At 38.8% G+C, this 27,122-nt stretch overlaps 1 long non-coding RNA gene across 2 annotated transcripts; it reads right to left on the bottom strand.

Annotated features, from left to right (window-relative positions):
- Positions 1–2,563: 2,563 nt before the first annotated feature.
- LOC113333483 lies at positions 2,564–5,595 on the bottom strand. Of its 2 annotated transcripts, XR_003352049.1 has the most exons (4): positions 5,450–5,595; positions 5,144–5,270; positions 4,489–4,557; positions 2,564–2,944 (listed from the first exon to the last, which is right to left on the bottom strand). It is a non-coding gene; the product is annotated as an uncharacterized LOC113333483 (long non-coding RNA). The 2 variants fall into 2 exon arrangements; XR_003352048.1 differs by having other exon boundaries at positions 4,489–5,270.
- Between the last annotated feature and the right edge of the window lie 21,527 nt (positions 5,596–27,122).

The raw sequence follows: 27,122 nt of genomic DNA on the forward strand, positions 1-27,122 counted from the left end.
AACTACGATAAAAGTAGATCGGTCTGGCTTCACAATCCCAATGAAGTCTTTATGTCCTTAACCTGGTTTTAGAAGAAGAAAACCACAGGTTAAAGGATAATCGACTCTAGCATGCAAACTAGTATCACATGTAAGGTGTGGGGATTAGTTCCGCACAATAATAGATGTCTCATTTATATAGTCTTTCAAATCAGGGTTTGCAATCAATGTTATCTTGGTAACAAAGCATTCAATATTCATCATTAGATGAAAACATGATTTAGATTCAAGCTAATATTTCTCAACCGTTAGATCGAAAACTTAGCTTGTTACACACACTTGACAATGCACGCTTCTAGGTTTGTTGACCATCCCCAAACGTATGCACTTGTTGGTTCAACAATAGTTAACCAAAAGGTTATCCATATGAGCATTTCATATTAACCATGTTCTTCTTCACCATAACTAGTTCAAATGACTTCAAATGAACTAGTTAGAGATTTGTTCAATTGCAAGGAAATCTTATGTACTACACAAGATACAATTGAAGCAAAGATGATTTGATTCACTTGAATCGGTTCATGAACTTTTATAGCCACGGTTTGCAAAATGCATTCCTTAGTCTTTTTAAGTTTAAGTTCACAAATCATCTTCAGATATATAACCTTTTCAAGTTCGCAGACTAGGTTCGCAGACTTAAGTTACCGGGCAGAGTTTATAAACTCCGGCAAAAATTCTCGGGTAAGAGAACTTTGCCGGTTCGCGGACTGAGTTCGCGGACTTAGCTTCACGCAATAGTTTGTCAACTCCAACAGAAATTCTCGGGTTTGAGAACTTTGGAAGTTCACGGACTTCGCTCACGCCATTCTTCCGGTTCTCTTGATCAACAAAGTTCGCAAACTTTGGTTCAAGGAATAAGACTTATACATAAATGTGTTTCCACAACAATACTTATGTCAACCATTGGTTATGTAATCTAAACTCTCATTTCAATCGTTGAAACATTCTTAGAGGACGTTATATAGTTGTTACACCATTTCTCGTCAAAGCAATTTTCAAGATAATTGAAACATATCATGACTTTCGTCACATGGTAAAGATAAACTTGATCGAAGAGAAAAGCTTACCAACACATATTTCGTGATATAGATAGGCGAGGTATACTCGTCTCGAAATACCAAATGTGTGTAATCCAAGTCTATATATATAGAATACGACTTCTTGTCTCAAATAGTAGGAGATAGAGTAGATAGACTTTTGAGTGATAGATAAGTTCAAGTCTTCACATACCTTTTTGTCGAGAAGTTCCACCGGTTCCTTGAGTAGTTCTTCTACTTGTATGATGAATCGCCATGAAGTCATTGAGCTTAACTACATTTTTTATCCTGGTCTGAGACTTAGCTATAATGGAATAGAAATCAAGACTTATAGTTTTGATCACTAACATTGACAAACATGCTTGAGATAGCAACGCATGTGAGTTCGACCGAGAAATGTTCTAACACTTTCTATCGAGATAGTTAACTCCATGAAGTTGAGCCCAGAATTCCACTTTATAAAATAGATACAGGTGTGGTGATTTGTTTGGTTCACACCTTTCTAGAGAAAGTAAGTCATCACGAACAACCCATGGATAAGATTTCATAATAAACTCCAAATCATAGTGAGATTAAAATTTGATAAGTGTTTGAGGGTAAAAACTGATTATGCTGTTTTTGGTAAATTTGGGTGTGTTGATGAGAAACTAATTCAAACCCTAAACAATGCACTGCACGGGAGTACTTTTAGATTCGAGAGATCAATCTGTAAGACTCTGGCCTAAAACAAGAAATGTCATTCCAGATTCAATTCGGTCACAAAGTGAAGGAGAGGGGGTTGATCTTAGGGAGGAAAGCGAAGAAGGTGTTTGATATCAGAATGTTAAATTATGAAGGTGTGGCTGTTTATGACTTGTATCAGAATGTGGAACTGGCTTGTAGAATGTAAGCTATCAGTTCTTGGTGTTTTTTGGATACTGTGTCGATAACACTTATGTTATTTTTTTGTCGAAATAGGTTGAAAACCTAATTATACAAGTCATTCGGGCGCAACCCTGATCTCGTAGGAAGTGGAGAAGATTAAGTAGTGGAGTAGTGGGGTTGTGTAAGAGGTGGTGATCATTACGTGGTCACACCTTCACCCACTACCCTCATTCTTGTTAACCGTTCGTCCTTTCCTGACACGTTCTCGTAATGAGCGCGTTGCACGCCGCACGCTGTAAACGCCAGACCAATATCCCAGTAAGTATCCCCAGTTTGTGACATGTTTGATGTCTCGAGTATTTTCGTAGAAAATATGCAGCAGGATGCTGAATGGGTCTTGTTTGAAAGACCTAGTTATTCTGACCAATCACGCGCAAGCTATGTGGCAGGTGGTCATGTGTGAGTAACTTCTAGGAGCTATCCATGTACCTTAAAGATGCGGTGATCGGTCTCTATGGGAGAATGGTGGCTTGCAGCCATTTTGACATCCTATTGGTTGGCCCAAATTAAATCTAAACCATTTAAGTTGGCTAGCCAAGTTGGATGGCTGAGATGATTCTGTGACAACCCTGAATTTATATTAATAGGACCAATTCAAGATCTTTCCATATAAACATAGGTTTATATAGCTCACGCAAGTCAAAAACACATCTAATTGAAATGACATCAATACTGAATTAAAAACAATACTGCAAGAAGACCTCTTTCTCATAAGAGTAAGTACTTAACTAGACTAAAAGTTCTAGTAATGAAATACTTTAGTATTAACAAAGTTTTGATAAGAAAAATATTTGAAAACAACTAACAATTTGATAACCTTTAGAAAATAAATGAAAACAAATTCAACAGGAAAACACATCAAGGAAGAGATTCCAGATCTTCCCAGATACTGCAGTGGAAACTCAAGAAAACCCCACAACTAGCCCACTTTATTATTCTGCTACCTGAAAGGGGAAAAATCAACACAAGGTCAGAGCCTTGGAAATGCAAGTTCACTCTTAATTCATCATATATATACCGATATCATATAAGATGCAAAAGTATAAAGGTAGTCTATATGTTTTAACTACAACGAAATTAGAGGAGAGGTTTAGCATTCCACACAAGTAATGATGCCGCTTACCTTAGGAAGTTCACAAAAGTCCACACACACATTCAAGAATAAAAGATTTACATTCTATCCAGCGCCCACCGGTGCTCACAAGCTATATGCTATTGTGGCCCTGATATCTTGGCTTATCCAACTCATCTACTACCCACCGCGACACTCATCCTATTTGAATAGACGAGGCCGTGCTCTCTTAGTAAGTAGATTCACATACAACATATCATTCAATAAGTATTTAAATCCTAACAATACTTCAACACATTTACAAGACATTTTAGAAAGTCTAGAATCAAGCACCTTCACTTCAATGCAACATTCACTCTCACAAGAACAACAAGAACACAAATTACTTATCATAGCACACAACAATTTAGAACTATTCCATCAGTTTTACTCCAAACACCATAACTGGACCTGTCACATTCCTTATGAAAACTAACCTGATCTCAAAGAAACTTCTACCACACATTCATAGATTTGACACAGATATTGTCCCAAAATTTCATAGGAAAGTAACGATTAAAAACCAAGATACAATCAATTCTATATGAACTTTAAAACTGAAATCCAAACGATTCACCTGCAAAAGTCAGTTGGTTTGGCTATCTACCAAACTCAGTTTCACCTGAAATTTTTACAGCAATATCATGCCCTAAATGGGTTTATCCTGATAAAATTTCATAGAATTCTATATAGCACAACTATGTGATTTAGGGTTTTCAGAACTGCCTAATTACAGAAAAACTACAGAACCAGTCTGTGAAACATGGATGTTTATGTGACCTCTAAGGCAGATTGATCTGAAATTTTGGTAAAGTAGTGATTACACAGCAAGGTATAACATATTCAAAAATCACGATGATCAGATGGTTGGATCTCCGTTGAAGGACCAGTCAATACCTAATTTTTCAAGTGACAGAAATATCAACCCATACGAATTTAACCTAAAAAAAAATCTCTACTTCTTATTCTAGGTTTTCAATAGAAATAACAATTGAAGCTTACATAACTACCAATAGTACATGATAGAGCAAGAAAGAACTTGCCTTAGACTTGAGATTGAAGTGCCTAAAGCTCTCCACGTGATTCAATTGAAGTTGTTCATGATGTGCACAAATTTTCTCCTGCTAGGTTATAATTCTTCCTAGTTTTAATTATTTATTTAGCTTTATGATATTACCAAACTAACGTTTATTTGTTATCTATGTACTACTTCTTAATATGGGCAGCCTATTTAATGAATACAACCATAAGTCATCGTACACCACTAACACACTCTTATATCGAATAAAACTTATTTAATCACCCATAATTATTAGGTAACGGGGTATTACATTCTTCCCTCCTAAAAAAACGATTTCGTCCTCGAAATCAACATACCTCAGAGTGGAATGAGAATGAATATTTTCTTCAATATGACACTGAAAGCAAGCATGTCTAGCACTAACGCTGAAACCAACCATGTCAAGCACAAACAAAAAAATTAGTTAAAAAGTCTAAACACTCTAAATGTTAAATCTACGCCCCATCCCCAAAAGCCAGACCATAAAACCGAAATATCACTCTTTTAAAACCAAGACAAAACCGATGAAAAAATACGACGATTAATACTCTTGAAAAACTAAAACAGTTACTCAAACCCTTAAAATAAATCATCGTACGATAAAAATATATTTCTTTAACACACAACTTTCAACAACCGGTAATCTCATGCCCACAGTCTAAGTAAATCAGAACCTGAACTGATACCAACTGTGACAACCATGAATTTATATTAATAGTCCGACCGGCCTTATCAATACCAGTTCAAGATATTTCCATACAAACATAGGTTTATATAGCTCACGCTAGTCAAAAACAGGTCTAATTGAAATGACATCAATATTGAATTAAAAACAATACTGCAAGAAGACCTCTTTCTCATAAGAGTAAGTACTTAACTGGACTAAAAGTTATAGTAATGAAATACTTTAGTATTAACAAATTTTTGATAAGAAAAATATTTGAAAAGAATAACAACTAACAATGTGATAACCTTTAGAAAATAAATGAAAACAAATTCAACAGGAAAACATATCAAGGAATAGATTCCACATCTTCCCAGATACTGCAGTGGAAACTCAAGAAAACCCCACAACTAGCCCACTTTATTATTCTGCTACCTGAAAGGGGAAAAATCAACACAAGGTCAGAGCCTTGGAAATGCAAGTTCACTCTCAATCCATCATATATATACCGATAGCATATAAGATACAAAAGTATAAAGGTGGTCTATATGTTTTAACTAACACGAAACTAGAGGATAGGTTCAGCATTCCACACAAGTATTGATGCCACTTACCTTCGGCAGTTCACAAAAGTCCACACACACATTCAGGAATAAAAGATTTACATTCTATCCAGCGCCCACCGGTGCTCACAAGCTATATTCTATTGTGGCACTGATCTCTTGGCTTATCCAACTCATCTACTACCCACCGCGACACTCAGCCTGTTTGAATAGACAAGGCCCTGCTCTCTTAGTAAGTAGATTCACATACAACATATCGTTCAATAAGGATTTAAATCCTAACAATACTTCAACACATTTAAAAGACATTTTATAAAGTCTATAATCAAGCACCTGCACTTCAATGAAACATTCGCTCTCACAATAACAACAAGAACACAAATTACTTATAATAGCACACAACAATTCAGAACTATTCCATCAGTTTTACTCCAAACACCATAACTGGACCTGTCACATTCCTTATGAAAACTAACCTGATCCCAAAGAAATTTCTACCACACATTCATACATATAACACAGATATTTTCTCAAAATTTCATAGGAAAGTAACGGTTAGAAACCAAAATACAATCAATTCTATATGAACTTCAAAACTGAAATCCAAACGATTCACCTGCAAAAGTCAGTTGGTTTGGCTACCTACCAAACTCAGTTTCACCTGAAATTTTTACAGAAATATCATGCCCTAAATGGGTTTCTCCTGATAAAATTTAATAGAATTCTATATAGCACAACTATGTGATTTAGGGTTTTCAGAACTGCCTAATTACAGAAAAACTGCAAAACCAGTCTGTGAAACATGGATGTTTATGTGACCTATCCTATCAGATCGATCTGAAATTTTGGTACAGTAGTGACTACACAGCAGGGTACAACATATTCAAAAATCACGATGATCCGATGGTTGGATCTCTGTTGAAGGACCAGTCAGTACCTAATTTTTCATTTGACTGAAATATCAATCCATACGAATTTAACCTAAAAACAATCTCTACTTCTTATTCTAGGTTTTCAATAGAAATAACAATTGAAGCTTACATAACTACCAATAGTACATGATAGAGCAAGAAAGAACTTGCCTTAGACTTGAGATTGAAGTGCCTAAAGCTCTCACAGGATTCAATTGAAGTTGTTCATGATGTGCACAAATTTTCTCCTGCTAGGTTATAATTCTTCCTAGTTTTAATTATTTATTTAGGCTTTATGATATTACCAAACTAACCTTTATTTGTTCTCTACGCACTACTTCTTAATATGGGCAGCCTATTTAACGAATACAACCATAAGTCATCGTACACCACTAACACACTCCTACATCGATTAGAACTTATCTAATATCCCATAATTATTAGGTAACGGGGTGTTAAAGATTCACATAAGTTTGTGCTAATTCATGAAATTTCGTAATCAGAAAATTCAAATGTAAGACCCTCACTAAAATCGCTGTAGAATTCTCATACAAACTCGGATCTTGACGGTCCGCCCCTTCATTCTGATCAGCAAAGAATTTCTCATCTTCCCACTCGGGAATATTTAGGTTTTGAGCTCGTTTAGGAGGTGAAAATAACCAAACAGTAAAACTCGGGAATTCTATCAGTTTTAAGCCGTGACTTAGCTCGCCTTTTAAGCTGTATATTTAGCTCGTTACTTCGATTGATTTGATTTTTTAGTATGTTATGCTAGACATCCATACGAAACTTTTGGCATGTAGATCATACTAAAATTGTTTACCAAACGTTCCCAGTTGTTTGTACAATCTTTGGGTGATCGTTTAGAAGCCACATGGTAGGTCGCGACGTGGCCGATTGTTCCTTAAGGAAGAGGAGCGTCCAATGGTCACGAAGACATTTTGTTGAACGCCTATAATAGGAGTGTGTCCGGCAGATTCGACTAGCGAAGTTGGGCGGCCGAGATGATTTTCGGCAGTTAATGGTCGCCGTTGATTAATTTAGGGTTTAAAGCCGTGTGGCCACCCCTATTTATGTTAATCGATTCAAGCGTCGGGAGCTGATTCAAACTGGCCGATCGGCCATGTGTGAAAACGAGCCGCTAGTGAGTGTGTTGACATCTCATGGGCCATCTAAAATCAGATCTAAGCCACTCGATTCAGTTGGCAAAGATGAGTGGCCACGATCGATTTGCGACAGCAGCATACTGCCGCAAGCATGAATTAGGGTTTTAGAACAGCCGTGTCTACCCTAATTCGATCAAGAAATTTGATGCCTCATCGACTTCCCACGAGTAAGTCGATAGAATTAAAATAACATTGGGCTGGTGGTGAACTCATGTGCACCTCCTTGATCGTCCAAACGCGATCTAAGCCGTCCAACTAGGCTGGCTAAGTTGGACGGTTGTGATCGATTTGCGACACTAATACATTGCCGCGACCCAAAACTTAGGGTTTTGTCATAGCGTGTTTGCTCGAATTTGGGAAAAAGATTGAACGCCCCATAGGATTGCCGTGGGCAAGTCGATTGAACAAGGGGAAAGTTGATCCTCCAATGAGCATGTCGGTACTTCCTTAATCATTTGTATAAATATCCAAGCCGTACAACTAGGCTGACGAAGTTGGACGGTCGTGATACTTTCTAAGACTGTTTTGAACAGTCTAGCTCGTTCGAGCTTCTTTTAATCAGCGCAACCACCATATTTAGGGTTGGAGTTTGACAACGCTGAAAGGGGTTAGACAATGTCCGGCTGGTCGGAGCACTAGTGGCCCGCCGGCGGTCAATGTGGTGATTACCTCGTTCTACCAGGAGTAGTCTAGGCTTACTGAAACGTGCGACCAAATTGTGTGGTAGTGATCGTTTCTGAGACTGATATTGACAGTCTAGATTTTCCTTAAGGAATTTAATCGTGTTCGATCGAGTTGTCTTTAATTAAAAGTGCGTCGACACGAGATTCTCTTTGTCAGGGAGTGACGTAGCCTGTGTGGGTATTTTCTTGCAGATCTCAATACTGGCACTTCGGGAGATTCATGCTACTCTGCTGAGAGTGAACACTTAATCGTCATGTCATGTCAATGATGAGAGTTCGGCTGAGAACATAGCACGGAAAATACTAGGCAAATCATGCATTAATTAATAATGCTGGTATAAAATAAAAATCACAGAATGGGATTGCTACTACGCGCACCATTCTGAGTGAATTTCATATACATTGAATTTCTCAATGAGCGAGGAGGTTTTTCGCACTCGTCACTTTTCAAATGGCTTTACCCCTTGCAGGGTGACAACGCATAAAATACTGGTTTTATAATTTTAGCCTTGAACTAAAAACCACCATCAACAATAAGGTAGGTTTCTGATGTGAATTTTGAGACAAAAAAATTTTGGCTAAAAGATTTCCAGGTTTTGTGAAGTAATTCTCTGACACTGGATATTTGAAAAGTTCTGGGGGAAATTATAAGAAGAACCAAACAGTTTTGATATTCATTGGACAGATTTGGCAGAGGAGATTCAATACGGATTATTTTGGAATGATTGTCATGATTAGGCAGATTTGCAAATTGAATGATCATATCCATCTCTGAACAGGGTTGATACTGGTTGGATTGATTAGGAAGTGCCATTTATGAAAGATTCAATCGATACAATAGAATTTTAGTTAGAAGATAATGCCAAAGGCTAGAAACTGAAAAAGTATGAAAACTTGAAAATTTAAGGAAATCTTCGTTTATTCACGAAGAAATCCGGAATTTCTTTAGTTAACAGAAATATTCAGATGTAGAAATAAATAGATGATTTATGGATTGTTTGATGAATGGTTTATAGAATTTTTGATTTGTTTTACGTATGAATTCTCAAGATTTTGGAGAAAAGTTTTAGTTGTAGAGAGGAGAGAGAAAATGTTTTCTAATCTTTCCTTGTAACAAAATATATTGAAAAGGTTTTCTTTTTGGAATTACGAGTATACTCTGGATTGTCATAATGTGTCCGCCTGTTGTAAAAGCAGAAAAATCACACGATGGCCAGCTTTGATTGGTGGTCGTTTGTCTGGCCTACTATGACCTATCCAAGGTTTTTAAATCATGAAATATTACGTGGATTTTGAAAGCTGGGATACCGGAAGACTATATGGCTCGATAACATTTATGTTTTTTTTTTCCTAATAAATCTCATAAAGTTTCATTCATGATAAAATATAGATTACATGGATTTCAAAATCATCAAGATCAAAGATTGAAATACTTATTAACAAAGAGTAATCTGTGAAGAGAAGTAACGAACTACCAACAAGGATACCAAGCAATACGAAGATTGAAAGGATGGTTGTGAGATTATAATTCAACCATTTTGATAGGGTTTTTTCTTCTTGAAAAAGAAATCTTCTCATAAAATTATGAGAGTAATATGCCCAAAGTCTTGAATCTTGATCACCACACTTAAACTTCCATCCGAAATCTCCATTGAGATCACAAAGAAACGCCATGAGAGCGCATAGAGAATCTCCATAAAGGAGAATACATAAACAAAAAGAGAAAAAACCCACAAGAACACCATAAAAATCTCCTAAAAACGATGGAGATTGAAAAAAAAAGTAAACAAATCAAACTTAAACTACTAACTACCTAAGAAAACAAGAAAAAAGAAAGAAAAAAACTACTCAGATCTAGCCCAAAATGGACTAGATTTGAGCAGTAAGCTTTAATGGTGGTGAGGTTTTCTCGTTTTTAGAGGAGCCAGAGAGGAGAGAGAAAGGAGAGAGTACTAAATAGAACCTATTGTTTCCTTTTCATTATCTTACTTCTTTTATGCGCTTAGATCGTCTATAAATACATCTCAAATCCTACAATGTTTTGTTCCCACCATCCTCACATATCACCAAGTTTCGTGCCTCTTTTGTTGAAATTTTAAGTTTATTTTTGGTTTTAGTTGTGCTTTTGATTTCACTATGTCCAGCGGTGAATCTAATGATGTTTTCTTCAATCGTCTTTCGAATCATGGTAGGAATTCAGTTCTTCATGTTAGCTAGTGGCACAATAACTTAATGGGTAGTTTTTTTAACTAGAATGGATAAAAATTCATGGTTTCTCAAAAATGCTTTAAAGTTCAGTTAGAAGTTATCTGGTGATCTATCTGTTAGTAAGCTAGGTGTAGATGGTGGATTTTCAACAAAGGTCAAAACCGTAAATTCATGGTACTGCATGTTTCTGACACGGCTTCAGAGATCCATGTGACGATTCGTGTTTTACGAAGTATGATGCATATGTCGCTCGAAAGGCCTCTCCGGAGCGTTCGACACCGGGCATTTCATCATAGCCTCTATGTAGAATAACGTAATTGGGCGGTTTTCCGTAAGATTGAGAGCTTAACGCCTTCAGGATACCGGTGACACTCATTTTTCCCTGACTACATAGAGGAATTTTCCTCTACAAAGAAAAACAATTGGGCAGTTCTCTGTAAGATTGAGAGCAATAACGTCTTCAGGACAGTGATGCTCACTGTTCCTGACTATGTAGAGAGACCCGTGTATAGACTCAGGCGGTCCTCCATACATGAAATGTTGAGAGGGCAAAACGTCTTCGGGACATTAGCAACACTCGGTGATTTACTGGCTATACGCAAGAGATTAAATTCTAGGTCATATTCACCACTGAATTCCTAGAAGATAATCTATCTTATCTCATTACTCCTATTTCATGATCGAAATGGTAATAGATAAATGTATTACTCTGATTTCATGATCGAATCCACGGCTGATCTCATGAAATGGTAATAGATGTTACTCCGATTTCATGGTCGAATCCACGGCTGATGTCATGAAATGGTAATATCACCACTTATTTCATTACTCCGATTTTATGGTCAAATCTGCGATTCCATGAGATGGTGATGAAATTATCATTTTATTATTCTGAATCCATAGTCCAATCCGCTGCTGATTTTATGGATTGATAATAAAATAACCACTCATCTTATTCCTCAGTTTCATGAATTATTCTCCACTGAATTTCATAAATCAGTAATAAATACCCAACAACCGGGCATCTGGACCATCACTGAGTAAGCCCCACAAAAATGGTGCGAGTGTACTCGACAATGATGCATGACTGAGCACCCGGATGCACGAACGAGTGTCCAAAAAATATGAAATAATGAGGAATCCTTCGAAAAACAAGAGAAAACAATGAATATTAATAAAATAATAAGAGGTTCCCAAGGCCGGGCCCACCAGCCGGCTGGCCGGTCGTGCTGTAGCCATGGTCGGCCCGTGCCTATCCCATTATTTTCCTTATTTTTTGTTATTTCGTGAACTCACGAAAACTCCTTGGTTTTAGCAACTTTCTTTGTTTTTGCAAAACTCGTGAATTCTCCATAACTTGGTGGATTCACGAAATAATATTATTATAAAATAAGAAGAGGTGTGCGGGACCGGGCAACCTAACCGGCCGGCGATGCCTAATCCGTGGCCGATCCCACACCTCACAATCCTTAGCCTTCTATAATTATTATTCCCTAATCTCACGAAACTCCTCCGTTTCAAAAAAAACTCGTGGATTCTCCATAACTTCAAGGATTCATGAAAAATAATAAAATAGGGAAAGGTGTGCGGGACCGGGCAACCTAGCCGGCCGGCCATTCCCTAGCCATGGTCGGTCCCACACCTTGCAATCCCTAATCTTGCATAATTATTATTTTCCTCAATTCATGAAACTCCTGGGTTTGAGCAAAATTCATGATTTCTCCATATTTTCTCAAATATTACTCAAATCACGAAAAACCAAAAGCCAACATAGTCGCACGACTGGCTAGCCTCTCAAGGCAATTTTAAATATTAAAACACTTTTATTTTAATATTTTCAAAATATTGATGAATTGAGCAAACATGCTCATTCTAACAAAATCGAGAATTCTCAGTCAAGATGAAACTCTTCTGAAAATTCACTATGTTACTCGAACGCGCATCAGAAAATACTGAAACTCTCAGTATAGAAACACGGACACCACGAAAACACGTGCATTCCTCCATGACCGACCAGAGTCATTCCTAGGGAATGCACAAAGCCGGTCCCACATGTTTTCATAATTCTGACCTAATTTGTTCAATTGGTCATACTAGGCCCGAACTCTCTCCAACCAACTGGAGAACCCTTCAAATGACCAACAACTGGTCCCGTGACCACCAAGAGCCGGTCCCATGCTCTCTTGGTCGGTCCTCATCTCTCATACCTAGGTTTGTCACCTAACGATGAATCCAGCAATATTTCAATAAATGATGAAACCTGCATTTAATCATCGTTCTTTCACCAACTCTCAAACTGAGAACCCTGGTGCGTGCTCACTCGAGCACTGGGCATCACATGGACGCTCATCATCCCATGTGGTTGGTCCTTCTTCACTCATGACTAATTTTCAGCAGTTCACCAATTGTTGAAGGATTGATCAAAAAATTAGGGTTTCGAACAAACGCTCCACGAATCACCATTCTGAGCAAATTCAAACACAAAATTATGTTGATTCAGCAATCAACATACAAATTAATAATATTCAGTAATTCACCAATATTTTTGATTAATATTTTATTGGGTCACGACGCCAGTAAATAATTCTTTGAATTGAGCAATACTTGCTCAGTTGCTCGAATATTGATCCAACCATCAATATTCGGTAATTCATCAGCAGTTTGTCGAATTGAGCAACACTTTCTCAATTGCACGTCAAATTATCAATATTCAGTGTTTTGGTGAATTGAGCAACACTTGCTTAGTTGCACACAAAAATTATCAAATTCGTCGAATTGAGCAATACTTGCTCAGTTGCTCGACAAACTCTCAATATTCGGAAATTCGTCGAGTTGAGCAATACTTGCTCAGTCTCTAGTCAGTAATTCATTGAAATCTCAGAGAACTACATGTTCAATCCATGAATCGCCGAGCATTCACTACTTATGCTCGATTCAACAAAATTAGACTCGCAGTCTAAATCAGTCAAGAACTGACCAACTAATACGCGTCTGTCTTGCAGACTCCACGATTCGTGAAATATCAATCACGTCACAAATGGGGGATATCACTCAGGGTTTTGGTCTGGCGGCCTAAGACACGTGGATTAATCCAAGAAACCGTCACACTTACAGGGATCAGCGGTACATCATTCTTGCAATATAAATAAGTCTAAATCGAGGACATCAAAGAGGATCAATCGAATATCATCAATCATCGATTATCATCATTATCCGTCAACAACTCGATATAAACTTATTCACAGAACTTAACTTCAGTAGTTCAACAATATTGCAGAAACCTTCAACACACCCACAATCCTTGATCATCATTGATCCCGCACAACTCTCAGCTTCTCTCCTACAGATCAACCCATCTCCCTCTTTGCGACCGAATTTACTCTGGAACGACCATTGTCTTGGTTTAGGCCGGATTCATACAGATTGATTTCCCGAATCTAAGCACCCCCTTTGCAGCGGTGCATCTGTGTGAGGATTAACATTTTGCCCAGCTGAGGAGTCTCGACAGCACGCTCGACTCTCCACTTTCCCAAAAAACCGGCGGCTCGTTTTTCCCCATCTACAGATTGGAGACCACAGTAGTAGATTAATCTCTCGGTTACAATTTCACATTTTCATAAAATAGTTTATCGTAGGGCGGGTTCAGTTACAATTCCTAACGCAAACAACGCTAGCACTAGCAACGACGGTGGTACTCCAAAAACTACTCCTGCTTCCAACACCGGTGTTGTTGATACTACTCCTCCTCGAACCAACGTGGAAAACCATCCTCTCTTCGGCCGGTCTTCCGAGGAAATCAGAGAAAATCCGCCTACCATATATGATCTTATAAAGGTGCAAGAGATTCTTGCCAAAAATCAGATTGACATGGCTGCAACATAGAAAGAGCTATGCAATTATCTCAAAACTCTCACTGACAAGATATCAGACAAAACTCAGGAGAAAGGGAAAGACAAGGAAAAATCTCCAAGCACGGATCCCGAAGTTATTCCAGTCCCTGACAATGATGAAACCCGCAAAGCTGCAGAACCTGAACCTGCCGGTTTCATCACCCGCGAAGACCTAGAACGTTTTATGGAGAATCGAGGAAAAGGCCATGCACCGTCTGTGCACCATCACCAACCTCCATATCCAGCTGCTACACAAAAAATTCCTCTCCCAAAAGGTTACACTTCTCCAACGTTCATACTCTACAACGGAACGGTGAATGCCCGAGAACACGTCTCTCGATTCTTGGAAGCATTAGGAAAGCCTGAACACAACCATGTTGTCCGCTTGAAAGAGTTTTCAAAATCCCTGAAGGGTCGAGCGTATACTTGGTACAAAAACATTGCACCAGGGAGCATAGCTAATTGTGGAGAAATGATCAATGCTTTCTACCAGAAGTACTTATTTGTCTCTGAGAAAATTACTCGTTCTGACTTGAGAAGGATGGCTCAGAAGGCTGCCGAAAATCCGAATGATTATGTGAAGAGGTTCAGGATTCAAGCTTTGGACTGTCATGATCCAAACGTTACTGAACAATAACTGATGGACTTGTGCATCAATGGAATGATCCAAGTTTACAGGGCTTTGCTGTAGAATCTTCGCTTTCAGACCTTTTCATAACTTCATGAAGCAGCCAAGCGATCAACGACTACTGCTCCCGCCTTGCTAGAAAGAACGAAAACTGTCAAAGTAGAGGAATCGAAATACAACCGAAGCAGCAATGCCTGGCGTCTGATCAACAAACATTACAATGTTCAAGCCTCCATGGATGTTTCCAAAGGGAGAAAGAGAAAAGCCGAGGCACAACAACATAAGAATGCTTCTTCAACGTCTCACCTTCCGAAAGCTCCAAGGAAGGACAACCAGACTAGAAATGCACGACCACCGAATCAACAGGATGATCAGGAAGTACCTGACTTCCCTTTTCCCATTGAAGAAGTGATCGAACTACTAGAAGTCTGGGTCCAAGATGGTGCAATCAAACTACCTCCTGTCAAGAGGGAACCAACTGCAGAACAAATGGAAAACGCACGTTACTGCCATTTCCATAGGTACGTAAGTCATCCAACAAGTGATTGTAGAAATTTGAAACGCATATTCAAAGAGAAGGCCGACTCAGGAGAACTGAGGACTGAAGGAATGCACAAAAATCCTCTCCCAATCAGAACATTCACACCCTCCGAGCAGCCGATCAAAGAAGCGGTTCAATCCTTAATTGAGCACGTATCCAAGTTGTTGTACCTGTCAAAGGCCCAGAGAGATGATATGTTTGGTGCGCTGAACCATATTGTGTCGGGAAAGCGGCTAGCAATCCAGCAGACGCTCCCTGAACCTCCAGTAACAGACAACGAGATGTACGACTGAGGACTTCTCACCATGGTGCATCTCAAGGGAAATGAATTCAAACGAGCATTAGTTAACGTTGGCACTGCTGTTAACATCATCCCTTTGAAAACTCTATGAGATGCTGGTATCACTCGACAAGAAGCGATTCATGCTCCTATTTCAGTCAGACACCACGAAGGAATCTCCAGGGAGGCTTACGGTTACATCATTCTCAACATAAGAAATGATTCAACCTGGACAGAAACTAAATTCTTCATAATTAAGGAGGATCCGGGATATGACATGATTCTTGGGCGAGCATGGATTCATGATGGAAGAATTGCTGCGATATCTTCATCCTCAGTTGCACAATTCTCCGTCGAAGAAAGTTCTGACTCGGAAGATGATCAACCTTTCGAGCATTTGGAGAAGGTCCAAACCTTAACAGGACTCACACAAAAGCCCGAGGAAAGCACACATGAATTTATCAGGAGATTCCGACACGCATGCAAGTTTTATTCCCCCTCATAATTCCATATTAGCAACTTTCAAATATGCTACCTTTATCCGGGGACTCAATCATACTCATGACCAAGCTATCATCAAATGCTATGAGTGGGTAGTCTCGCTTCAGCAGTACTACACTAAATGGTTGGAATCTCTCCGAACTGAGGACCCCATTGGAAGGTTCATCGCTGAAGATCTGGCTCGGTTCCACAAGCATTATACGACATACTCTCCTCTACGTGAATGTCCACATGTGCCGTAAAATTGGAAAGCTCCACCAACGTGGAATCCATGAGGAATTCCAAATCAGCAGAAGATATTCAAAGAACGTACAACCAAGCCTAATAAATTTCACGAAGGAGATTTAGTTCTCAAAGCAGTCAAACTCAAAGAGCGTTCAAGAAGGAAGCCTAACTGGGAAGGGCCTTTCATGATCACCAAATCCGTGGTCGGCGGGTACTACAAGTTGATCGACATGGATGATAAAGCCATTGTACCAGTAATCTGTGAGAAATGGCTCAAAGATTTTCAAGCCTAAGACATGGACATTTGAGGTATTGGAGTTCAAGACGTGAATATCCAAAACATCTGGATTTGGCATTTAGGATTTTCTTTCATTGTATTTTCAATCCCTCTAAAACGTTTGCAATACTTGCATTCAGTATTTGAATCCAGCAATTTATCAAAGTTCTTTTACTTTAAAAAAAAATCCCTATCAAGTCCAAAAGAAAATCCTCAATCATTTACCTATCCAAAACCAATCAAAAACCAAAACCGAAATCTAGAAGCCTCATATCTCTCAGAAGTTCAATGTTCATGAGATTATGGAAAGGAAATTAAAGGAAGCCATCGAAGTATGATTTCTGCTTCTCAGCATTCTCCATGACTTGCAAATCCGCTCTCTCCAACTCCATCTTTTTGGTCAGCCTAGCAATCTTGGTCATTTTCTCCATCACAGCATTACTAGTAAAAGGGATATTCTTCACTACTGCATCCTTGATAATGTTGATCTTCTGACGAAGCCACTTCAAGTTAAAGCCAAGTCTCTCAGAACTCTCCAAGTTGTACTCCCAATCAAAGAGTACATCTCGAGTAACAGTACTTCTGGCCATGGTTCGTATGTCATCTATAACAGGTAATATGTTTCCAATTGCATTGTCAAGAAGTAGATACGATCAGGATCCCTGGCAACAACAATATGACCATACATTTTCCACAGCTTCTCATACATGTTGGCATACCCAGTAGGAACGCTGAATCCACCAACATACATATGATACGGGAGTTGAGCACCAAATGGAGGCTCACAAACAATCCCTTCATTGGGATATTCGTGTATTTACTACACGATTCTCAACTACTGGAGCATCCTGCATTGTCATTACAACATCTTCTTCTGGGACAGTCTCTTCTGTTCTTTGCTCGGTTTCAATAGCAACTGGAGTCTCAGTTTCATCTATGACTTCAACAATGATATTCTCATAACCTGGAGGTGGAGAGTTGGTGATGTTACTGCTTTGATTCACCACATTGCTCGAATCTTCAACATTGGTTCCATAATACGAAGATTACATGATATTAGAGCAGGAAAATCAAAGGAGACCATAAAATTCAGAATGTAAGTGAACTAACATCATCTAAGTTCCTTATTTTTCACCCAAAACATGATCAAATGGTGTAGAATCCATGAAACGCGTTTTCAAACAAGCTCATCTGAAGAGATTCTACACTTCCCTGTATTAAACGACGAACTGGGAGAAATTGGTAAAGAATTTGAGGTTGGGTCATATACCATTCTCTTCGTATGGAAGTCCTATACAACATGTCAAAATTTCATAACAATCGGATGAACGAGCAAGGAATGTGGCCAAAACATTGGACGACATGTAATCTGGAAAGTTCCGAAAATCTCCTGGAAGTTTACGGTTTCGCCTTTTTCAGGCCCTACACATGCTCAAAAATCAAAACGCTTTTTTGATTAAAGCTTGGAAATTTCCTGGGCTTGAAGATACATATGCAGACATCGAAAATCCGACTCCAAACGAGGATTCTACGGTGTTTTTACTAAAAGTTGAAGTCTGAAATTTCCTGGTGGCGTATTTCGGCAAAATTACTCGTATACTCGCATGGACTTTCACTCATTCATAAATCAGCAATATCATATATCTATGAAGAGGTCACATGAGGTATACTTACTAGGGGAGTCTCTAAACCATTTGAAGGCTCGGCGGTGTTGGAATCTCCGTTGGCAACTCCGTTATCTTCATTCGGTTCGAGATTTCGGGAACTCTCCATATATCCATGACTCAAACAAGATTGTGCTTCATCAACATGCGGCTCATCTACAATGATTTCCTCCTGGATACATCAACAACGATCATCATTAATTCATCCAAAGGCGTGTTACACTGATTAGCTTGAGGAGGGAATACTTACGTCAACTTCCTCGTCAGTGTTGTATCCCTGAATTATTCGACCAGGAGCAAAACGAAGACCATCAATAACAGATGGATCAAAATTCTGAAATGAATTAACAATATTCTTTTAAGATCCTGATCTCTGGGACGATAAAGTCGCAACAATGAAGAAAAGTATTAACAACTCACCAAAGAAGCGGCAGGAGACTGTATATCGTTCGGGATCATCCTATGAGATGTATTGATCCTGCCTTCTCCTCCTTGAGGACTTTCTTGAAGGTTTGGAGAGTTTACATCAACTCGAAATCTCATAGCACGGCCGTCCTACAATGGATCCCACAATATAATTAAGAAGCGTGATTGGCGTACTTTGGTTAAAATCATGAAAAAGGTACTCACATGTGTCGCATTTGGAGACGCCTTCCTTTTGGCGCCACTGGAAAGATATCTCAGCCTGTGTCGATCAGAGATCATGTCAGAGGAAGGGAACTCTCGAACTGGGGACTTGACGTCCATTGCAAACTCATAGACACGCTCAAGTTGCTGACGCCAGAAATCTATGTAACCCGGAGTCACAAAATTAGCACGATCAGAGTATGGGAATAAATACTCACTTCCCTCCACATGAGTGCAGTCCAGATTAGCCTTCAAATACTCAATTGATGGTTTGCTCATTCGGTGACCCGGAATACACTGATCAGCACCCATCTGTCGAGCCGCTCTATCAATATTGTATTCTTGTACCCGGAATTCTCCATTCATTACTGGTGTTATTATTCTCAAGGAAGGAGTGACGAGTGTCGACCTTAGGGCCTTGCAAAATGCTGCGGGGAATTGGGGCGTAACTCTCGATATGCTCCCACATCAAGGCTTGGAGGAACATGGTATTGGCATACGTCTCGACTTTCATGAAGCCATCAAAAATACTGGAGTCTATAACTAGAGAGTCTAAATTGGCGAACAACGAACCCAAGAACAGACTTCCAATGGGAATTTTCTCACCTTTTGCCATCTTTATGGCAAAGCGAATCACAAACGGCTTCAGCAAGTGTCCACAATCTTCAAAGATATCCCTGGAAAGCCACAAGCATAAGAAAGCAGCAATTGTTAAAGCGCCATCAACCGGTTCTTCAGGAATTCTATCTCTCGGTCACAAATGTGATAACCATTGAGCATAGCAGGATGCGGGTGACTCATTGAATTCGTGCATCTTGGCCTCTAATATGTTAGATATCTCCTTCTCCTCTAACGAAAGCTCTTCAGGGAAATTACCAGTAATTGGAAGGTGCAACAAAGAAACTACATCTTCTAAAGTAATGGTGAATTCTCCTCATCTGCATATAAACGTGTGAGTAGGAACACACCAACGGGAGAACAAGGCTACTATACCTGGTATATCATGGTTGATGATTGAATCTCCAGCAGCTTGAATGGCTCATGTTACCTAGGCACTATCCAATATGGTCCTAACACGGCTATGACCTAGCATGTGTCTTGCCCATCCAGAGAAATGCATCAGGGGATTTCGTGAAAGCTTAAACTCCACATGAGAAGCCGAAAAGTGTTTTCCTTGCAAACAAAACCGGATTCCTTCTTGAGGAGATACCAATTTATGCTGAGTAGTGCTCCTGGGATTTATTAACAACTGAAACGAGAAGCCTAAGGGACGCTTTTCAGGTCTATATAGATACGTAAAGAACTTATCCTCAGCAGTTGGAATGTTCTTAGTCTTGGGACTTCCCTCTTTCTCTTTGGAAATCTCAGAATCATCATTTCTGGAGGAACCATCACCTATGGAAGAGGCGTCTGTGGAAACATCCTCTCGCGAAGAAGCATCATCTTCAAAAGCACTACGAGACTGAGCCATTTTTGCAAAGTTGTTGTGACGTCCATACACAAATTTCATCAACAGAATTGAAGCAACAAGACAATTATATGCTCATATCGACGTCTACAAAAATGGTAATCCTCAACTCTTACCTATTTACGATTTCACGAACTTAGTGATAACAGCGTAAGACCCCAAAACTTGCTCGTTCCTTCAAACCTGCAAAGTCGAGCATAAAACATATTATTCAAGAGTCAACACTGACTTTTCGAGAAACTATGAATAATTCACATAACTTTCCATGTGAACGTTCGCTGGTTTTTACGTGTACATACACTATAAAATCACTAAACTCACACATACACTACGAATTCATCGACTCATGAATTATTTGCTTTCAACAATTTTCATAAATCAAAACTTGATTTATATTCAATAAAACATGAACAGGTCACGTACCTTCAAAAAAAATCGTGAGTTAATAACTCACGTAAATATATATATATAAAGAAAACTTTTTGCTAAATCGAGCATCTGTCTATGAAACGAGAGTCTTTTCTATTTTTGCAAAAGTCTACATACTTCAAACAAAATTTCGAAAGTTCTCAAACAAAATTTCATCATGAACTCCAAGTCTTTTCGAAATTCCTTTAACCCTAAGGATCGTTATTTGTTACTTTTACGAACAAACCTACGTTCCTAAAAGTATTTGCAAAGCTCATGCTTCGAAAAACAAACTTGGGTTTTCATGAAACCTAATAAACAAAACTTTTACTACTGCAACTAGACCATGTCTAATCAAAAGTTTATGAATATCTTTCATGTTAGGGATTTTTGCTCGTTCCTTTAACTAACGAACCAACGGGCATATACATACGTTTTCTAAAAATCCTTCATAAATCCTACGCATGCATGCAACCATGGGGTTTTTGGTTTTGTGAAATAGAAGAAAAATTGGGCGATTCTCCGTAAGATTGAGAGCAATAACGTCTTCAGGACGGTGATACTCACTGTTCCTGACTATGTAGAGAGACCCGTGTGTAGACTCAGGCGGTCCTCCATACATGAAATGTTGAGAGCGCAAAACGTCTTCGGGACATTAGCACACTCGTTGATTTACTGACTATACGCAAGAGATTAAATTCTAGGTCATATTCACCACTGAATTCCTAGAAGATAATCTATTTTATCTCATTACTCCTATTTCATGATCGAAATGGTAATAGATAAATGTATTACTCCGATTTCATGATCGAATCCACGGCTGATCTCATGAAATGGTAATAGATGTTACTCCGATTTCATGGTCGAATCCACGGCTGATCTCATGAAATGGTAATATCACCACTTATTTCATTATTTCGATTTCATGGTCAAATCTGCGATTCCATGAGATGGTGATGAAATTATCATTTTATTATTCTGAATCCATAGTCCATTCCGCTGATGATTTTATGGATTGATATAAAATAACTACTCATCTTATTACTCAGTTTCATGTATTATTCTCCACTGAATTTCATAAATCAGTAATAAATACCCAACAACTGGGCATCAGGACCATCACTGAGTAAGCCCCACAAAAATGGTGCGAGTGTACTCGACAATGATGCACGACTGAGCACCCGGATGCACGAACGAGTGTCCAAAAAATATGAAATAATGAGGAATCCTTCGCAAAACAAGAGAAAACAATGAATATTAATAAAATAATAAGAGGCGCCCAAGGCCGAGCCCACCAGCCGGCCGGCCGGTCGTTCCCTAGCCATGGTCGGCCCGTGCCTCTCCCATTATTTTCCTTATTTTTTGTTATTTCGTGAACTCACGAAAACTCCTTGGTTTTAGCAACTTTCCTTGTTTTTGCAAAACTCGTGAATTCTCCATAACTTGGTGGATTCACGAAATAATATTATTATAAAATAAGGAGAGGTGTGCGGGACCGAGAAACCTAACCGGCCAGCCATGCCTAAGCCGTGGCCGGTCCCACACCTCACAATCCTTTGCCTTTTATAATTATTATTCCCTAATCTCACGAAAATCCTCCGTTTCAACAAAAACTCGTGGATTCTCCATAACTTCAAGGATTCTCCATAACTTCAAGGATTCATGAGAAATGATAAAATAGGGAAAGGTGTGCGGGACCGGGAAACCTAGCCGGCCGGACATGCCCTAGCCATGGTCGGTCCCACACCTTGCAATCCCTAATCTTGCATAATTATTATTTTCCTCAATTCATGAAACTCCTGGGTTTGAGCAAAATTCATGATTTCTCCATATTTTCTCAAATATTACTCAAATCACGAAAAACCATAAGCCAACATAGTCGCACGACTGGCTAGCCTCTCACAACAATTTTAAATATTAAAACACTTTTATTTTAATGTTTTCAAAATATTGATGAATTGAGCAAACATGCTCATTCCAACAAAAATCGAGAATTCTCAGTCAAGATGAAACTCTTCTGAAAATTCACTATGTTGCTCGAACGCGCATCAGAAAATACTGAAACTCTCAGTATGGAAACAAGGACACCACGGAAACATGTACATGCATCCATGACCGACCATAGTCATTCCTAGGGATTGCACAAAGCCGGTCCCACATGTTTTCATAATTCTGACCTAATTTGTTCAATTGCTCATACTGGGCCCGAACTCTCTCCAACCAACTGGAGAACCCTTCAAATGACCAACAACTGGTCCCGTGACCACCAAGAGCCGGTCCCATGCTATCTTGGTCGGTCCTCATCTCTCATACCTAGGTTTGTCATCTAACGTTGAATCCAGTAATATTTCAATAAATAATGAAACCTGCATCTAATCATCGTTCTTTCACCAACTCTCAAACTGAGAACCCTGGTGCGTTCTCACTCGAGCACTGGGTATCACATGGACGCTCATCATCCCATGTGGTCGGTCCCTCTTCACTCATGATCAATTTTCAGAAATTCACCAATTGTTGAAGGATTGATCAAAAAATTAGGGTTTCAAACAAACGCTCCACGAATCACCATTCTGAGCAAATTCAAACACAAAATTATGTTGATTCAACGATCAACATCCAAATTAATAATATTCGGTAATTCACCAATATTTTTGATTAATTTTTTGTTGGGTCACGACACCATTAAATAATTCTTTGAATTGAGCAATACTTGCTTAGTTGCTCGAATATTGATCCAACCATTAGTATTCGGTAATTAATCAGTAGTTTGTCCAATTGAGCAACACTTGCTCAATTGCACATCAAATTATCAATATTCAGTGTTTTGGTGAATTGAGCAACACTTGCTCAGTTGCACACCAAAATTATCAAATTCGTCGAATTGAGCAATACTTGCTTAGTTGCTCGACAAACTCTCAGTATTCGGCAATTCATCGAGTTGAGGAATACTTTCTCAGTCTCTAGTCAGTAATTCATTGACATCTCATAGAACTACATGTTTAATCCATGAATCGCCGAGCAGTCACCGCTTATGCTCGATTCAACAAAATTAGACTCATAGTCTAAATCAGTCAACAACTGACCAACTAATACACGTCTGCCTTGCAGACTCCACGATTCGTGAAATCTCAATCACATCACAAATGGGGGATATCACTCAGGGCTTTGGTTTGGCGGTCTACGACACGTGGATTCATCCACAATGAGAAATGTGCATAAGTCGTGTAAACGGTGGAAGGAGTTAGCAAAGTAGTGAGTGCACGATCAGTCAAGTCTCCGCACGACATGGAATTGACTTTACCACGATCTCCCACTTTCCCACTCTTTCACTCAAGAAACCGTCAAACTTACAGGGATCAGTGGTACATCATTCTTGCATTATAAATAAGTCTAAATCGAGGACATCAGAGAGGATCAATCGAATATCATCAATCATCGATTATCATCATTATCCGTCAACAACTCGATATAAACTTATTCACAGAATCAACTTCAGTAGTTCAGCAATATTGCAGAAACCTTCAACACACCCACAATCCTTGATCATCACTGATCCCACACAACTCTCAGTTTCCCTCCTACAGATCAACTCATCTCCCTCTTTGCGACTAAATTGACTCTGCAACGGCCATTGTCTTGGTTTAGGCCGGAGTCATACAGATTGATTTCCCGAATCTAAGCACCCCCTTTGCAGCGGTGCATCTGTGTGAGGATTAACATTTTTCCCGGCTGAGGAGTCTCGACAGCACGCTCGACTCTCCACTTTCCAAAAAAATGGCGGCTCGTTTTTCCACATCTACACTAGGTAGAAGCTTTCACGTCATAAAATTTGAATTTCAAAAATTAAATGTTCAAGGTTGTTAGGTTAGGAATCAGGGTCATATGTGGTGATATTTTCATGATTGGAAGATGTAACTTTATAATACTTCCTGAAAACTTTCTTATCTTTTGTGAGGATTTTGAGATAACACTTCATAACATATTCCCTGATCAAACTAGGATAGTGAATGTGATTGCCAATACATCCTTTGTAGGGGAACTCATTGCTTTTGATGACCCAATCCCTACTCATAACGGTTATAACTGTATGTCAATGAGGCTTAAAATAAACTTATCTTAACCTCTTAAATTTGGCATCCATGCTCCTAATAATAGCTAGTAAACTATCTTGTTTTTGAATTCGAAGTATTGTCAAGGCTCTTCTGTAGTTTCTACCACAAACTAGGCCACGTGAGTGAAGACTGCTTTGATATTTTCTTGCTCTGTTGAGATTAGTCCCACATTATATGGGTTGATCCATCAATTTGTAAGCCTTGAACAACTGTAACCTTATAAGTCGGTTTTCGAGGTTAGTTAATCCCATGGACTTCAATATGGTATCAGAGCAGGTTATTTGTGACGAGCCGTTTGACTACACCTTTACTCCTCGTCACCCGATTTAATGTCCACGTGTTAGACCCAACGAGGGTACACGCGAGGGGGATTGTTATGATTAGTCCCACATTATATGGGTTATCAACGATCTTGCGGTTTATAAGCCTTGGAATCCCTAACCTTGTAAGCCGATTTTCAAAATTATTAAATCATCAAGAAATGCAAAATCCATCTCCTCCAAAACCTGCACATCAAGATCTTGATCCTATGTTTGATTATGACTACTATGAAGAAGTGTTACATAATGTGGGTAGGGACGAACCTGATGGTGACTGGAGTTATCCTATTTTATCACCTTCCTCTTCAAGTCAAAGCAACTCTGCAATTTCATTCTCTGATGGTGAAGGCTACAAAAAATATGGTTTTTTTTTAAAGCACTGCTCAGTTGAAATCGCAGGCGTTGCTATCTCAAGCTTGTTGTCAAGTTTAGTTGCCAAAACTATAAATCTTTATTTCTAGTCTACATATAGCTAAGTCTCGGATTAGGATAGAAAGTGTAGTTGAGCATTAGACTTCACGGCGTTCATCGATTGAAGATGAAGAACTACTGAGGGGAGCTTGTGGAAATTCATCAACCAAAGGTATGTGTATACTTGAACTCATTTATCACTCAAAATTCTATCTACTATATCTCCTATTTGAGACAAAATTCGTATAGCTATATAGACTTAAATTATACACATTTGATATTTCGAGTTGAGTTTAACTCGCTTACATATTTCTCGAAATATGTGTTGGTAAGCTTTCACTTTAACCAAGTTCATCTTATATTCTTGACAAAAGTCAAAAGATGATCATGTTAAAATCACCTGGTAACATCTTTCATAATTTGTGTGAGACAGTCATTTGATATAAACTCACGAATGTTTTGTATTGATCATTCGATCACTTGAAAGTTACTTTGAAGCTAATAGTTTCTGTGAGACAGATATTCTCATCTTCCAAGAATGTCTCAACGATTGAAATGGGAGTTTAGAACAATTAACCTTTGATTGGATATAGCACAGTATGCGTACTTGTATGCTAACTGCTGCATGTGTATTCCAAGTCCGGGAATTTAGTATGCATACCCGTATGCGTACTGATTCAACAGCTGAAGTCCGGGAACTATAGTATGCATACCCGTATGCGTACTGATTCAACTGAAGTCGGTCATGAACGACAGTATGCATACCCGTTTGCATACTAGCAAACAAGACCAAGTCCGAGAACTTAGGTATGCGTACATGTTTGCATACTTGAGTGGGTTAAGTTCTAAAATCGGTTATGTATGTTTACATACTCATGAACAAATACATTTATATAATAATGAATGCAATCTTTGTAAACCGTGGATATAATGTTCATTAATTGATTCGAGTGAATCAAAACCGATTTTTCTTCAATTGTGTCTTGTATAATTCTATGAGAATAAACAATTGAAAAACTCTATAGCTAGTTTCATTTGATTCATTTGAACTAGTTGTGATGAATATGAACAACGTTGATATGAACGTGTTCATATGGCTAAGTTCGGTTAACTATTGTTGAGCCAACCAAGTGTACACGTTTAGGTACGGTTACCCTATCTAAATGAAGCACATTTTATTTGTGTGTAACAAGCTAAGACAATATAACGATTCAAAGATATTAGCTTGACTCTAATAAGGTTTTCATCTAATGGAGGATATTGAATGCTTTGTTACCAAGGTAGCATTGATTGCAAACCCTTATTTGAAGACTATATAAGGGAGAACTCTAGCAACTGGGAAACCTAATCCCCGCACCTCATGTATGATATTAGGTGCGACTAGAGTCGATTCTACTTTAACCT

The sequence above is a fragment of the Papaver somniferum genome, unplaced genomic scaffold, assembly GCF_003573695.1.
Source record: "Papaver somniferum cultivar HN1 unplaced genomic scaffold, ASM357369v1 unplaced-scaffold_133, whole genome shotgun sequence".
Classification (NCBI taxonomy): Eukaryota; Viridiplantae; Streptophyta; class Magnoliopsida; order Ranunculales; family Papaveraceae; genus Papaver; species Papaver somniferum.